The sequence below is a fragment of the Barbus barbus genome, assembly GCF_936440315.1.
Source record: "Barbus barbus genome assembly, chromosome: 39".
In the NCBI taxonomy this organism is placed as follows: Eukaryota; Metazoa; Chordata; class Actinopteri; order Cypriniformes; family Cyprinidae; genus Barbus; species Barbus barbus.
In genome coordinates, this window is record NC_136717.1 from 9,125,873 (window position 1) to 9,141,707 (window position 15,835).

General features: G+C 38.2%; 1 pseudogene across 1 annotated transcript; it reads left to right on the forward strand.

Moving 5' to 3' along the window:
• Window positions 1-1,761: 1,761 nt before the first annotated feature.
• LOC306858725 (solute carrier organic anion transporter family member 1C1-like) lies at window positions 1,762-15,835 on the forward strand (annotated as a pseudogene). Its single transcript has 13 exons — window positions 1,762-1,903; window positions 2,181-2,334; window positions 5,146-5,267; window positions 5,940-6,086; window positions 8,924-9,022; window positions 9,498-9,754; window positions 9,855-10,019; window positions 10,734-10,929; window positions 11,367-11,532; window positions 12,393-12,564; window positions 12,980-13,044; window positions 13,130-13,217; window positions 15,710-15,835. The product of its transcript is annotated as a solute carrier organic anion transporter family member 1C1-like (transcript).

Here is a 15,835-nt window from a genome sequence, read left to right on the forward strand (position 1 = left end):
AATTGTGGTATTTTAATGTGTATTTGCTTTTACATTTCCATGCTATTTAAATAATAATAATAATAATAATAAACCTTAAAAATATACTCTCATTATTTTATTTATTTATTTATTTTTCTTTTCAGAATCTTTCCAATTTTTTCTTCTTCTTCCATTATAATATATATATATATATATATATAGCTCTGGAAAAAAATTGAGAGCAAAATGCAAAATTTGTTTCTCAGGTTTTATGTATTTATTTATTTATTCTATAAACTACCGATAACATTTCTGCCAAATTCAAAATAAACATATTGTCTTTTAGAGCATTTATATTTGCAGAAAATGTCAACTGGTCTGAATAGATAGATAGATCACCGTAGCTGCTGTTTACAATTCTTTTTGTAGGTCACCCAATGTCTTCCTGTGGTTGTTGAGTGACATTCACAAATAGTTGGTGGTCATTTTTCAAGAGTCATTTTTAACCCTCTGCCGGTCTTGTCCCCAATGTCTGCAGCTTGACCTTGTTCTTATGAACTGTCTTTGAAATTTTAAGGATGGAAGCAACCTGATGCTCACTGTATACCTCTGCCAGTAAAACCAGAATCAATCCCTTCTTTTCCTCATTCAAAACCTTTCTTTTCAACTCTTTTGTCATGGTTTTTGTCATCCAAGGTGGTCCTATTGCTAGAAGATAGTGATGACCACAACGGTAGTTTGTATACTTTACGTTGTTAGAGGAAAAGAAGGGCTTACTTTTTTTCCTTTGTACTTACTATTATATTAGCAATAAATTATGCATAATTACATGCAAGTAAACCTAAACCAAATCCTAATCCTAACCATGACCATATAGTAAGTACATGTAGTTAATTACTATTACTCAGTAGTAAAATGAATAATTCCAATGTAACAACAACACCTTAAAATAAAGTGTAACCAATTTTTTCCATCATTTACTTGCCTTCATGTAATTACAAACAAACAAACAAATAAGAATAGAATAGAATAGAATAGTCAATGAAAGGCAGCCTGTGAGTGATTGTCAGTGGTTACACAAACCTATACAAAAAGAACTACAGTTTGAGTCAGCAAAATAGCTAAAACCAGTATAAAATTATTTTAGCTGGTAATACTTGTCACGTCCTGCTGGTGTGCCCTGATTGGCCACCAGATGTCACTGTGTGTTTGTTTGAGCACATGGCTTGTTGTTTGTGGTTTGTGCCATGTGCTTCCTGTCTATTGTCTGACCCCGCCCTCCTTGTTATCTCATTATTGTTCAGTGACTTCACCTGTGTCCTCCTCGTTTGTCTCCCCATTTATTCTCCTGGTGTCTGCAGTCCTGTGCTGTTTTGTAACTTCATGTCGGATGCGTAATGTCGTGTGTGGGTTTGTGTACATGTACTGCAGTTCTCTGCCTGCCTGTTTTTCCCCATTGGGGTGGTTTTTGTTCAGTTTTTGTTTCGTTTTATTATTAAAAGACCCACCATTTTCCTGCACTTGAGTCCTCGCCTCATCTCTCTTCTGGATCCGTGACAGAGATGAGGCGAGGACTCTAGCTGAAGATCACCTTGGTCAGCCTGGAAAGACCAACCATCTTAAATTATGTGGAATGTGATAACCAATTCAAGCATAAACCACCCAGATGATCTTAACATCATAATGGCAACTCTGCATTTCTGCAGAAAATGGAAAAATCTAATTTGTTAGTGAATAAACTAAAGTGGGTTTTTAGTTGCATGAATTATCTCTCTCTTTCTCTCTCCTTCTCTCCTTCAGATGTTTTTGGCTGCCTTGTCTTTTGTGTACTTTGCCAAAGCATTTCAGGGCAGCTACATGAAGAGCTCTATCACACAGATTGAGGGACGTTTTGACATTCCCAGCTCACTGATTGGATTCATTGATGGAAGTTTTGAAATTAGTGAGAATAAACAAACAAACATATTTTGGGTCTAAATATAGCAGACATCTTTATATACCCACACTCTAATGGCAATTTTAATTATTTTACACTTTGGTGAATTGGTGGATAATTCATATGATCTAATTCATGTGTTTCCATACAATCTTTTTGTGCCCCACTGACAATTAGCTTTAGGGGTGGACCTTCATGCTAAAGGGGGGTTTTCCTCCTAAAAATCAACTTTGTTTAAAATGGGTGGTGATGTTAACAGGATACCAATTTTTGTTCTTTTCAGGTAATCTGTTTGTAATAGCTTTTGTGAGTTACTTTGGTGCTATGCTTCATAGACCACGACTCATAGGAGCTGGATGTTTAATCATGGCCATGGGATACTTTATAACTGCAGCACCACATTTCTTCCATGGACCATACTGTCACGAATCTGGTCTGTGGACTTCTGTTTACTCACCACCAGAGGTCACTCCTCCATCACATTGACTCTTGCACCATACTACTGTTGCTCTTCATCCACGAACTACAATTCCCATCATCCATTGCACTGACGACACATATTCAGCTGATTGCACTAATCACGCTCACACCTGAGAACTATCACACAATCACACACCCTACTTAAACCATGGACTTCCTCTTTCTCTCTGCCGAGTATTGTATTGCGTTTATCACTCCCCTAGTGTTAGCTCCCTTACCAAGCCATTCTGTGTTTTTCTGTTTAGTTCCAGTATTGTTCTGCATTTATAACTCTCCTAGTTTTAGCTGCGATATGCAACCCACTTTGTTGTCATAGTCTTGCCTTGTGTGTTTTTCTAGTGTTTTGATTCTTGCCCGTGTTTCCTGGATTTACCCTTTGTCTTGCCGTTTGGACTCTGTTTGCACCTCTCTTGGACTACTGCTCGTATACCTGGATTATCTCTCTGCCTTGCCCTGTTGGATATTGTTCACCGATCACCGACTCCCGCTAGCCCTAGGATTGCTCTGTGTCTTGCCCGTACCATACCTGTTTGCTTTTGTTTGACCCTGCCTGTTGATAAAAGCTTGCACTTGGATCCGCACGTCTCACGTCTTGTTCGCCACATTACAGAATACTCGGCCACACAAGGATCCAGCAACTTTTCAGATAGACATTTGTCAGGTATGGACACTACAAGACTATTGTTTGCCCTTAAACAAGGCCCACGATCATTGGAGAACCATATTAGAGAGTTTTTAGCCATCACTCATTATTCTGATTTACCTGACATTATCTTGATTGAGATTTTTTTGTGATGGCATTAATCAGCCATTGCAATCTCAGCTTAGACGCGAGGGTCCGCGTTCATCACTGAGTGGTCTTTTGGATTTTGTTTTGTTGACTGTTGGCTCACTATTCACTGTGGGTGTCGCGGATGAGGATCGCAACACCACATCTATGACTGAAATGGTGACGGCACCAAGGCGCACTCACAAAATGGCGGTCACGTCATTACTGCCATTCATAAATCAAGTAAGGTCACTGCTGACCTGCCAGAGTCTCACCACGTCTCCGCTGACCTGCCAGAACCACGTCACGTCACAGCTGAGCAGCCAGAGTCTTGTCACGTTCTGTCTGTCACACCCAGATATTCAGGGTCAGTCTTTCGGTATCCTAGTCTGGTGTCCAGTGTGAGGGATGCACCACTGGTGTCTGCACGTGCATCTGGTATCCCCAAACCAGCTCACTTTACCCCTCCTGTTCCTGCACTAATTCCCCTGTCCGAAGCGCTTTCCATGATCGTCGGAGTTAACTGTAGATGATCACTGTACCTGTCCTTTTAATGAACTCTACCTGTTCCCTGATGTTACCACTGTAGAACCTCCAGAGGTGGCGGCATCTGCTGCAGAACCTTCAGAGGTGTCCGTGGTAAGCACCTATGAATCCTCGTCCTGTCCTGTCACGGCTATAGATGCCGCCTGCAAATCCTCGTCCTGCCCTGTCACGGCTATGGAGGCCGTCTGTGAATCCTCGTCCTGCCCTGTTACGGCTATGGAGGCCGTCTGTGAATCCTTGTCTTGCCCTGTCACGGCTATGGAGGCCGTCTGTGAACTCTTTGCCTGTCCTGTTACAGCCAAAAGGGCTGTCCCTGAATTCTCGTCCTGTCTTGTCTTGGCTACAGAGGCCACTTATGAATGTTTGTCCTGTTCTGAACTGGCCGAGGAAGCCATCTCTGAACTCTCGTCCTGTGCTGAATCAGCCTTGGTGGCTGATTTTGAATTGTCCATTTGTCTAGTCTCATCTAATGTATCTGATTTTGAACTGTCTGTCTTGCCAGGTTCTGTTAATGAACTATCTGTCTGTCCTTATTCATCTAATGAACCTGAGGGTGAATTGTCGGCCTGTCCAATTTCAGTCAAAGAGCATGATTTTGAACCAGGGAATCTGTGGATGAACTTCTTGTATTCCCAGCCTCGGTCTTTGAGACCGTAGATGCTATGTCTCTCTCTTGTGTCTCAGTTTTCCCTAGGCTCCAATCTCTGCTGTGAGTTCCTGATCCGTCGTGGTGTTCTCCTGTTCTGCCGTGGTGCTCTGCTGATCCGTCGTGGTGTTTTCCTGATCCATCGTGGTGCTCTCCTGCTCCGCCGTGGAGGTCAGCTGTCTTGCTCTGGTGGTCTTTTGTCCCACTCTGGTGGTCTTCTGCTATGCTGTGGTGGTCTTCTGCTCAGGTCTGGTGGGCTCCTGCTCTGGGGGGGGGGGCTCTGTTACAATCTGGTCTGTGGACTTCTGTTTACTCCCCACCAGAGGTCACTCCTCCATCACATTGACTCTTGCACCACAGCCCACTTTGTTGTCATAGTCTTGCCATGTGTGTTTTGATTCTTTCCCGTGTTTCCTGGATTTACCCTTTGCCTTGCCGTTTGGACTCTGTTTGCACTTCTCTTGGACTACTGCTTGTATACCTGGATTATCTCTCTGCCTTGCCCTGTTGGATATTGTTCGCGGATCGTCGACTCTCGCTAGCCCTAGGATTGCTCTGTGTCTTGCCCGTACCATACCTGTTTGCCGTTGTTTGACCCTGCCTGTTTATCAACTGTTTATAAATAAAAGCTTGCACTTGGATCTGCACGTCTTACGTCTTGTCACCATGTTACACGCACGTTTGCCTGGTCAACTACTCTTTAAACCCCTTTAGTTACCATATTTGTGAAAACAAGGATATGTTTCTTATTCAATTATGAGACAAAAATAAATAAATAATAATGCATTGTTAATGCATTTTCCACAGGTACAAATACGAAACAACAATTTCACATTTCTCTGCCTCTAATGGTACAGAGAGTATTCTACCATGCTTAACCAATGGGAGTCTTGCACAAGATGAAATTCCCACAGTGGAAATTCAAGCAGGTAAGTTGTTTAACCCTGACCCTGAGACAGACCTCAGATAAGATATTAAACCATATATGTATAGGGATACTGCAACAAATTTATCACAATAATAAACTTATGGGCCTTGATCTTTTAGATCCAATTGATCCAATTAAGTTTCTTCTTCCAAAAAAACCTTAACAGAAATATAAGATGGTGGGTGAATTGAAAATGTTTTGGGTCACATTAAGTTCACACCATATGTTATTTTTCATTATTCATAAAAACATTTTCTTTATGCATAATAACTTCTTTACTCTTCTAATTTTTGGGTGATCTATGCCCAGAGATATACCATTTTTGTAAGATCCACTGTAATACTGACATCCACAAGAATTAACTCAGAAATAACTTCATTCTCAGAAAACATAAGATGAGAAAATTGAGCTGTGGAATCATTTGTGATGTTTGGTTTGTAATATGATTGTGCTACCCACAATCCCCTGCAACAGCTCTGTCACACTAGATTGCTTATACCAAGCTTTTCTTTTCTGAACTTTGGGAAGCCTAGTGTATTGGGTTTGATTGCTTTTTATGTAAATGATACACTTGAAATCTACAAAAGTAGACTTTGTTCTTTCATTGAGATCCTGATATTGTATTGTGTTACACAGCTGTGAGTGCAGTTGTTCTTTTGTGGTGCTTTTGTAGAATGTGAGAAAGCAGCCAGTTCCTTCTTGTGGCTCTATGTCTGTCTTGGGAACATGCTTCGTGGGGTAGGAGAGACACCTGTCATGCCTCTTGGGTTGTCTTATCTGGATGATTTTTCGAGAGCGGAAAACACTGCTCTTTACATGGGTATGATTGATTACCAGTTTACCAGATTACCATTACCAGCTTCAGTCATTATATTACCAAGTCTGGCATACATTCAAGCCTTATTAACATAATGCTGGTTACACTCCAAACCCATTAGATGTCAAAACATAGTTTCATTATAACACTTTCATTTAAATCTGATTCCAACCCTAATCAAACACACCTGAACCAGCTAATCAAGGTCTTACTAGGTATATGTGAAACTTCAGGCAGGTGTGTTGAGGCAAGTTGGAGCTAAACTCTGCAGGACACCGGCCCTCCAGGATCAAGTTTGATGTCCCCTGATTTAAAATGTGTATTTTACTTATTGATCATTAATATACAACCCGAATTCTGGAAATGTTAGGACATTTTTTTTAAATGAAAACTAAAAGGATTTCAAATCACATGATCCAATAATTTATTCACAATAGAACATAGATAACATAAATGTTTAAACTGAGAAATTTTACAATTTTATGCACAAAATAAACTCATTTTAAATTTCATGCCTGCTACAGATCTCAAAATAATTGGGACGGGAGCTTTATTAATCAACAGTTTGAAGATGTCTGGGCATCGAGGTTATGAGTTTCTGGAGTCTTGGTGTTGGAATTTGGTCTCATTCTTGCCTGATATAGGTTTCCAGCTGCTGAAGAGGTCGTGGTCATTTTTGACATATTTTTTGTTTAATGATGCGCCAAATGTTCTCTATAGGTGAAAAATCTGGACTGCAGGCAAGCCAATTCAGCACCTGGACTCTTCTACTACGAAGCCATGCTGTTGTAATAGCTGCAGCATGTGGTTTTGCAGTGTCCTGCTGAAATACACAAGGCCTTCCCTGAAATAGACTTCATCTGGAGGGGAGCATAAGTTGCTCTAAAACCTTTATATACGTTTCAGCATTCATAGTGCTTTCCAAAACATGCAAGCTGCCCTTACTGTATGCACTTATGCACCCCCATACCATCAGAGATGCTGGCTTTTGAACTGAATGGTGATAAAATGCTGGAAGGTCTCCCTCCTCTTTAGCCCGGAGGACACGCCGTCCGTGATTTCCAACAACAATATCAAATGTGAACTTGCATGACTATAGAAGACTTTTCCACTTTGAAACAGTCCATTTTAAATGAGCCTTGGCCCACAGGGCCCGACTGCGCTTCTGGACCATGTTCACATATGACTTCCTTTTTGCATGATAGAGCTTTAGTTCGCATCTGTAGATGGCATGGCGGATTGTGTTTACCGACAGTGGTTTCTGGAAGTATTCCTGGGCCCATTTAAGTAATGTTAATGACAGAATCATGCCGATGAGTGATGCAGTGTCGCCTGAGGGCCCGAAGACCATGCCAGATGGGCATCCAACAAAGGTCTTCGGCCTTGTCCCTTTTACACACAGAGATTTCTCCAGTTTCTCTGAATCTTTTGATGATGTGGGTGGTGATGGCGCAGTGGATAAGACACATGCCTTTGGTGTGAGAGACCCGGGTTCGAATCCACTGTGAGACACCAATGTGTCCCTGAGCAAGACACTTAACCCCCTAGTTGCTCCAGAGGCGTGCGACCTCTGACATATATAGCAATTGTAAGTCGCTTTGGATAAAAGCGTCAGCTAAATGAATAAATAAATGTAAATGTAATGATGTTATGCACTGTAGATGATGAGATTTGCAAAGCCTTTGCAATTTGATGTTGAGGAACGTTGTTTTTAATGTATTCCAGAATCTTTTTACACACTCTTTCACAGATAGGAGAGCCTCTGCCCATTTTTACTTCTGAGAGACTCTGCCTCTCTAAGACATCCCTTTTATAGCTAATCATGTTACAGACCTAACGTCAATTAACTTAATTTAGTTGCTAGATGTTCTCCCAGCTGAATCTATTCAAAATTTCTTGCTTTTTCAGCCCTTTATTGCCCCCGTGCCAACTTTTTGCAGACCGGTAACAGGCATCACATTTGAAATGAGCTCATTTAGTGGATAAAAGTGTACAATTTCTCAGTTTAAACATTTGGTATGTTCTCTATGTTCTATTGTGAATAAAATATTGGCTCATGTGATTTGAAAGCCTTTTAGTTTTCATTTTATTCAAATAATAATAATAAAAAAAAAAACGTCCCAACATTTCTGGAATTCGGGTTGTACATACTTATAGATACCATTAAAAAAGTAAAGGACCACTTAAGTTTGCATAAAGAGAATACACTTTCATGACTGTTTCTTAACACACTGAAGTACACTTTTTAGTAATGAGGTCAAATTAAAAAGTGTACTTTGTAATAAAGTCAAATTAAAACTTATACTTTAAAGTTTTTAAACTTTAAAGGTTTTAATAGTGTATTTGACAGTTTGCACTTAAGTATATTTTTATATACTTTATATAATTTTAAATACCTATATATTTATAGTATATTATTTATGTAGTAAGTACTCTTGTTAAAAGCTGTGTAAAAATAAGTGTACCTTTTTCACAAGGGATAACTGTCATATGTGCGTAAATGTGTTTTAGAACGCATTTACACACATAATAACATGCATCTCTCAGATTTGGGAATCTCTCAGATCTCAAACAGAGCATCACACATAAACACACATAATAAATAACATTACACACAAAATAATATGCATATTGTTTTAATATGCGTTTTAAAACAAAAACGAGAAAATATTATGACATTTGTTTCTGTGATGTAGAAAATGAAATCCATCTTTATGGCCATTTAAGCAACATGAGCATACACACAACAATCCATTTTTTTTTTTTTTTTGGAACTTACATTATTCTTGGTGGTGATTGTGAATCAGTATTTTTATACTGATTTCTTTCTTTTTTTTCAGCTTTCATACAAACTGTGGGAATAATGGGGCCCATGTTTGGATTCATGTTAGGATCTTTCTGTGCCAAGCTCTACGTGGACATAGGAACAGTGGACTTAGGTATTCACCTGTTTGTTCAACTGATAATGGCTCTTTGCCCTACACTGATGATATGATGATGATGATATTTTGCACATTTCTAGAAAAAAATCCCAGCAGCCTTTCTAAAAGGTATTTGACAAATACAAACCAGCATTTGTACCTTCAGTTTTACTATGTCATAGTTGCTTGTTGCATGTGAATTACTGTATGTGAAAAGTAGATGTTTGTCTTTTAGTCTAATCGATTGACAAGGTCACTTCTACAAAGTTAGTTCAAAAGTTTAACTTTGAAAAAGTACTCTGATTGTACAAGAGAATAACTCTGCATTAACACACACTATTGTCAGTGATCATGATTTTTGATGATAACAAGTCTTCTATATATTTACTGACCCAGTAAGTTACCCTTTTGACCTAAGAGATCTTGGTCCTACTGTTTGTTGATAAACACTTCTGGCTCATTTATGAAAATGCGCACATGTTTTTTGTTTAAGATACCATCACCATCAACCACAAAGACTCACATGGGTTGGTGCCTGGTGGCTGGGCTTTTTGCTAACTGGTGGAGTGATGCTACTGGCTGGAATTCCCTTTTGGTTCCTTCCCAAGTCTCTTCCTAAGCAGGGTGAGACTGAAACTGAGAATTAATCTAATGTTCTAGAGGGCGAGCAGGACTGTTTCATTCCCAACAACAAACACAGTAATGCTCCTGACAAACCAGCTCCGGTTTCAATGGCAGCTCTGGCTAAAGGTGTGCATTTCATTAAATATATATTTTTTTTCTTTCATGAGGTTTGATTATTGAGCATACATAACCCTTGAATTTACGTGAAGTTCTTGATATTTTCTAGATTTTCTGCCATCACCGAAGAAACTCTTCAGTAACACAATTTACATGATCCTCATTATCACCACTATCATGCAAGTCAATGGTTTTATAGGACGGATGACATTTCAGCCAAAGTACATGGAGCAAACTTATGGCCAGTCAGCATCAAGGGCCATATTTTTAATAGGTGAGTTTACATTTGCCTATATTTTTTATCCGTTTAATATTAATTTCTAGTGTGTCAAAATACACATATTGAAGCTTTTAAACAAAAAGAGTGCCATTTGTCCCTCTTATTCAAATATGTTAAAAAAGAAAATCATAAAAAAAACAAAAAATCATCTGATTCCAACTAAAAGGCCAGAGTTTCTGATTATCAATTGCTTTTAATTGATATGCGTTATTAAAAATATTTGAGGTTATGTGCCCCCAGGAAGAGCTGGGTAGATTACTTACAAATTGTAATTATGTTACGGATTCCAAATTATGTCACAAAAATTATAGTTAGTAACATAATCCATTACATTGCACATTTTAGGTAATATAATCTATTAGTAAGAGTAAAAGTAAGACTACTTTTAGATTATTTTTGACCTATCTCGCTTTTCACATCGATTTAAACAGGATCATCTTGTACCATATTGAAATAAAAATACAAAGATTATGATAATATATTCCAATTTTTGTCAACAACATGAAGTGCAATAAACATTATATTACATCAAGGTTTCCCAAACTGGGTGTGTAAAGGAACTGCAGGGGTTTTATGAATTTAATGAAAAGCTAATAATAAAAAAAAAACATTAATGATAAATTACATTTTAAAATATAGTTTCCCTTCAGAAAGCATATTCATGGTCCAATACTGTATCATGAATTTATGCATCTTTTGTCTTTCCAGGCGTTTCAAATTTACCAGCTGTGGCTTTGGGAATTGTCACTGGGCGGTTTATAATGAAGAAGTTCAAACTTAATATTATTGGAGCATCCAAATTCTGCATTACAGCATCTATTCTGACTTTCTCTGCATTGCTTATTCAGTATTTCCTGCAGTGTGACAACTCACAAGTGGCTGGACTTACAGTGTCATATCAAGGGTAAACAGTCCAGAAATATTATTACAGTTCTTTGTGTTTGTTATCATCATTCTCTCTGGCAGCTTTGAGCAGTCAGTGGAATGATGGAATTAATGTATTTCATCTTTTATGTTCTTATGTTCTGTTTAGTCTTGGAGGCACCATTTCTTAGTGTGTAAAAACAACAATGGCAATTTTGACATTAACGTCTTTCACTGCACATTTGTGGGTTCGAGTCTTTGTGCCAAAAAACAAGAACTGTTATAATCTGATCAGATCAAGATTTGGAAAATAAATATTTTGTTAAATATTTCTGAGACATTATTCGGGGCTCTCTCAGATCCCAAACAGAGCATCACAATGATTTAAAACAAATGAACATACAATAATTTTTAACTCTATTAGGTATAACTGAACTAAATATAAAGTAGCTTAATTATTATGTGCATTTCAAACAGGAATCCAGAGGCGTCTTACCAGCAGGACACATTAATTTCTCAATGTAACATCGGTTGCTCCTGTTCTCTTAAGCACTGCGATCCCATATGCTCCAGCAATGGCTTGACCTATGCCTCCCCATGACTCGCTGGCTGCCAAACCTCCACTGGAGTTGGCAAGGAGATGGTAAGCTATTCCCACTTTTCCAGACCTTTACATGCCTGTTGCTCAATCTGTTTTACCCACAGACTTCTATGGTTCTATACCTTTGTTGTTGTTGTTATTTCTATAGTATACAACATCAATGTATACCTACAGTGACACATAGGCAAACTCAAACATAAAATGTGAAACTGCTGTTGTGATATTTACCATTGTGAAACAAATTTTGGCTATAAATATTATTTGTTCAATTATCAGAAAAGTCAATTCACAGAGGCAGAGAAAATAATAACATTTTGAAATGTCCTAGCAATTGTATTTTAATTATTGTAGGGGGAGCCACACATTGTATACAAACATATCAAATTAGAATATTAGTACTAGCAATACTAGTGCTTGTATTGATTATTTACATCACTAGGGAAAATGCCTCTATTTTGACAAATTAGATTTTTATTTTTCATTCAACATTTTGAGTGAAAAATTGTACTGAAAAAAAATGTGTGTGATATGTATATAATTTGATTTTCAATATGTTTCTGTATGTAGTAGTCCCCATTTTGACAGCAGCACTTGAGCTGGCATGAAGTATTTGTGTAAACCCGATGATCCATGTGATGCCGGTTGTGTGCTTCAAATCTGACCTTTTGTACAAAAGCCTGAATATGTTTGGTTACATATGATTAGTGACCTTGAATTAGAGTTGAATGTTGTTTTACCTAAATTTCATCACTGTAGAAATGACCAAATCCTAAACCTTTGTTTACTACTACGTTTTAATGGGGAAGGGAAAAAAATGATAGATACTGTAGGGTTTACTGTATTAAGACCCTACTGCATTTGCTGGTTTTGTAGTTATTGACACAATCTGACTCTTTTCAAAGGTATTCCACAACTGCACCTGTATTGGAGATTCACAAACATATCAGCAGTGCTGGGCCAGTGCCCTCGCAAGAGTAATTGTGACCACATGTTTAAGTTCTACATGGCGGTGACAGTCATTGGTTCCTTTTTCCCGGCTTGTGCAGCCACACCAGGTTACATTATTCTGATCCGGTAAGGATTGTTTCCAACAGTGTAACAACACTTTTAAAATAATTGATTGTCTTTAAGAAAAACTATGTAATACAGTACATGGGTAATAAACAATACTGTAATGAAACATTACAAATAAGACAGAAAGAAAGGACGAAAGAAAGAAAGAAAGAGAAAAAGAAAGAAATAAAGAAATGCACAAATGCATTAAAACTTTCAAAACATGTTTTTACAACATTTACAATGTATTTTACAATGTATGACATAACATGGTTGATAGGTAGACTAACAGGGTTGAAGTAACACCAACATTTCTTTAAAAATACATAATGTGTATATGTAGCTTATTTGTTTAGGACATTTCTGATTGGGAAACAGATATTTGAATATTTGTTTTAAAAATGAATACATGTTCTTTTGATTGTTCTTTTCTTAGATCCATAAATCCAGAACTAAAGTCTTTGGCTCTTGGTGTGCATATCCTGCTTATTCGGACCCTGGGTAAGAGGATTTCTTTTGTACTAATTTTCAACACAAGATTATAATACAACAGAAAAAAAAATTCCCCCTGCAATTTATTTTGGAGCCTTGATTGACAGGACCTGTCTGAAATGGGGCACACAACAATGTGGAGGGAGAGGAGCATGTCGTATCTATGATTCCATTGCCTTCAGGTTAGTGAACTTACAATGGCACGTCCAGAAATACTTCCATATTGTCACGAATCTGGTTCGTGGCCTTTTGTCCAACTGCCACTAGAGGTCACCTCTCCATCGTATTGACTCACACATCACACTGGACTGCATTTCCCATCATCCATTGCACTGATCACACAGCTGTCATCAATCACATGCTGCACTGATCACACAGCTGTCCACAATCACACGCTCACCTGAGAGCCATTGCACATACTACATAACACCCACTCAGATCCTGTTCAGATTACTGGCATTGTCTAGTGTTTATTGCTCTCCCAGTGATATTTACTCTACGGAGCCCTTATGTGTTTTCTGAGTCTAAGTTTAAGTCTAAGTCCAGTCATTTGTATCTTGATCCGAGCCTGTGTATCTCGTTTATTGTCTGATCTCTGCCAGCCTTGAAGTTTATTGCTTGCCTTGGTTCTCTCTTTAGTCTTGTCATTTTGTACTCCGTTCGCTCCTGCTTGGACTATTGCTCATGTTATTGGATTACCCCTCTAGTCAAGCCCTCTGGATATTGTTCACCCATCAAAGACCCACGCTTGCCCTAGGATTACTCGTGTGTCTTGCCCATGCCATACCTGTTTGCTGTTGTTTGACCCTGCTTGTGATTTGACTGTTTATTAATAAAAGCTTGCACTTGGATCTGCTCGCGTCTATCTATCACGTCTTCGTCGGCTCTGTTACACACACACAGACACAGACACACATACACACACATACAGTGCCCTCCAAAAGTATTGGAACAGTAAAGACAAAATTGCTCTGTTGACTGTGGAGTCAAGACATTTACAAATACAGTATGATTAAAAGATGAATATGAAACAAAACTACAGAATGTCACATTTTATTATTGGGTGATTCAACTCATAGATGTTTTACCAGCTAAGAAGTTCAGCACTTTTAGAGTTTCATCCCTCTATCTGATGTGAGAATAAGTATTGGAACAGTTGCCTCACAGGTCTTTCTAAGTGATCAGCTGTGTCCTGTTGCATTAATTCTTCAGATATTAAAAGCAGGGAATATGTTGTATCAGTTATATCCATTACTTCTGCATTCTGAATCTTGCATTTGATGATGACACACACAAACCAGGATGATGACGAGGGAACTGACTTTGAGAGAAAAGCAAGCAATTTGGATGCTAAAAGAAAAGAGGAAGTCAATTAAAGCTCTAGCAAAAACAAAGGGCATGGAGAAATCAAGAGTTTGGAAACCACCAGCTACACCAGCAACCAACAACTACCTGATCGGCTGAGAAAACAACAGTAGTTGATGACAGACAAATCATAAAAGCTGTGAAAATGAACCCTAAAAGACGTGTCTGTAAAATCACCAACAACTTCCAGAAAGCTGGGGTGATGCTCTGACAATCTACTGTCCTCAGGAGACTTTGACACATAATTACAGATGCTACACAGCTAGATGCAAACCTCTGACCAGCACAAAAAAATAGAAAGGCAATATTAGAGTTTGCAAAAAAGCACCAAGGTGAGCCAGAAGAGTTTTGGAACTGTGTTTATGGCCCGATGAGACAAAGATGAACCTTTATCTAAGTGATGGGAAAGCAAAAATGTGGAGAAAAAAGGGAACTGCAAATGATCTCCAAGCATACAGCCTCATCTGTAAAGCATGGTGGAGGTGGTGTCATGGCATGGGCATGTATGTCTGTCTCTCGCAACTTTACTGATGACTTAATGTATGATGACAGTAGCAGAATGAATTTGGAAGGGTACAAAACCATTTTGCCTACCAATATTCAAGAAAATGCCACCAGATTCATTGGGAAGTGCTTCATATTGCATCAGGACAATGACCCAAAACACCCTGCCAGTTCAGTCAAGGAATTTATAAGGGCAAAGAAATGGAAAGTCTTAGATTGCTCAAGTCAATCTCCAGATTTAAATCTGATTGAACATGAATTTCACCAGCTGAAGAGAAACTCCCCAAAACAAGCAACAATTGGAATTGGCTGCATTAAAGGCTGGGAAAAGTATTTCAAAGGATGAGACCAAGAGTCTGGTGATGTCTATGGGTCAAAGACTCACTGCTGTGATTGTGATCAAGGGATCTGCAACTAAATAATAGCTTTTAATCTTTTATATCTGCCTTAAATTCACCTGTCCCAATACTTATGCTCACATCAATGAGTGGGATGAACTCTAAAAGTGCTGTTCTTTTTATTTGGTAAAACATGTATGTGTTGAAACGGCTAATAATAAAATGTTACATTCTGTAGTTTTGTCTCATATTCATCTTTTAATCATATTTGCAAATGTCTTGACTCCACAGGCAACAGAGACATTTAGTCTTTACGGTTCCAATACTTATGGAGGGCACTGTATATATGTATATATATATATATATATATATATATATATATATATATATATATATATATATATATATATATATATTTAATCATTTATTTATTTATTTATTTATTTAATTATTTATTTATTTTTTAGGTTTCTGACCCCAAGACTCAACTAATCCCTACAATTCTCCAGCTGTGATCCTTGGAGAGTCTTTGGACACTCAAACTCTCATCCTCACAGTGCATTAGAACAATATAGACACGTTCTCTTCCAAGC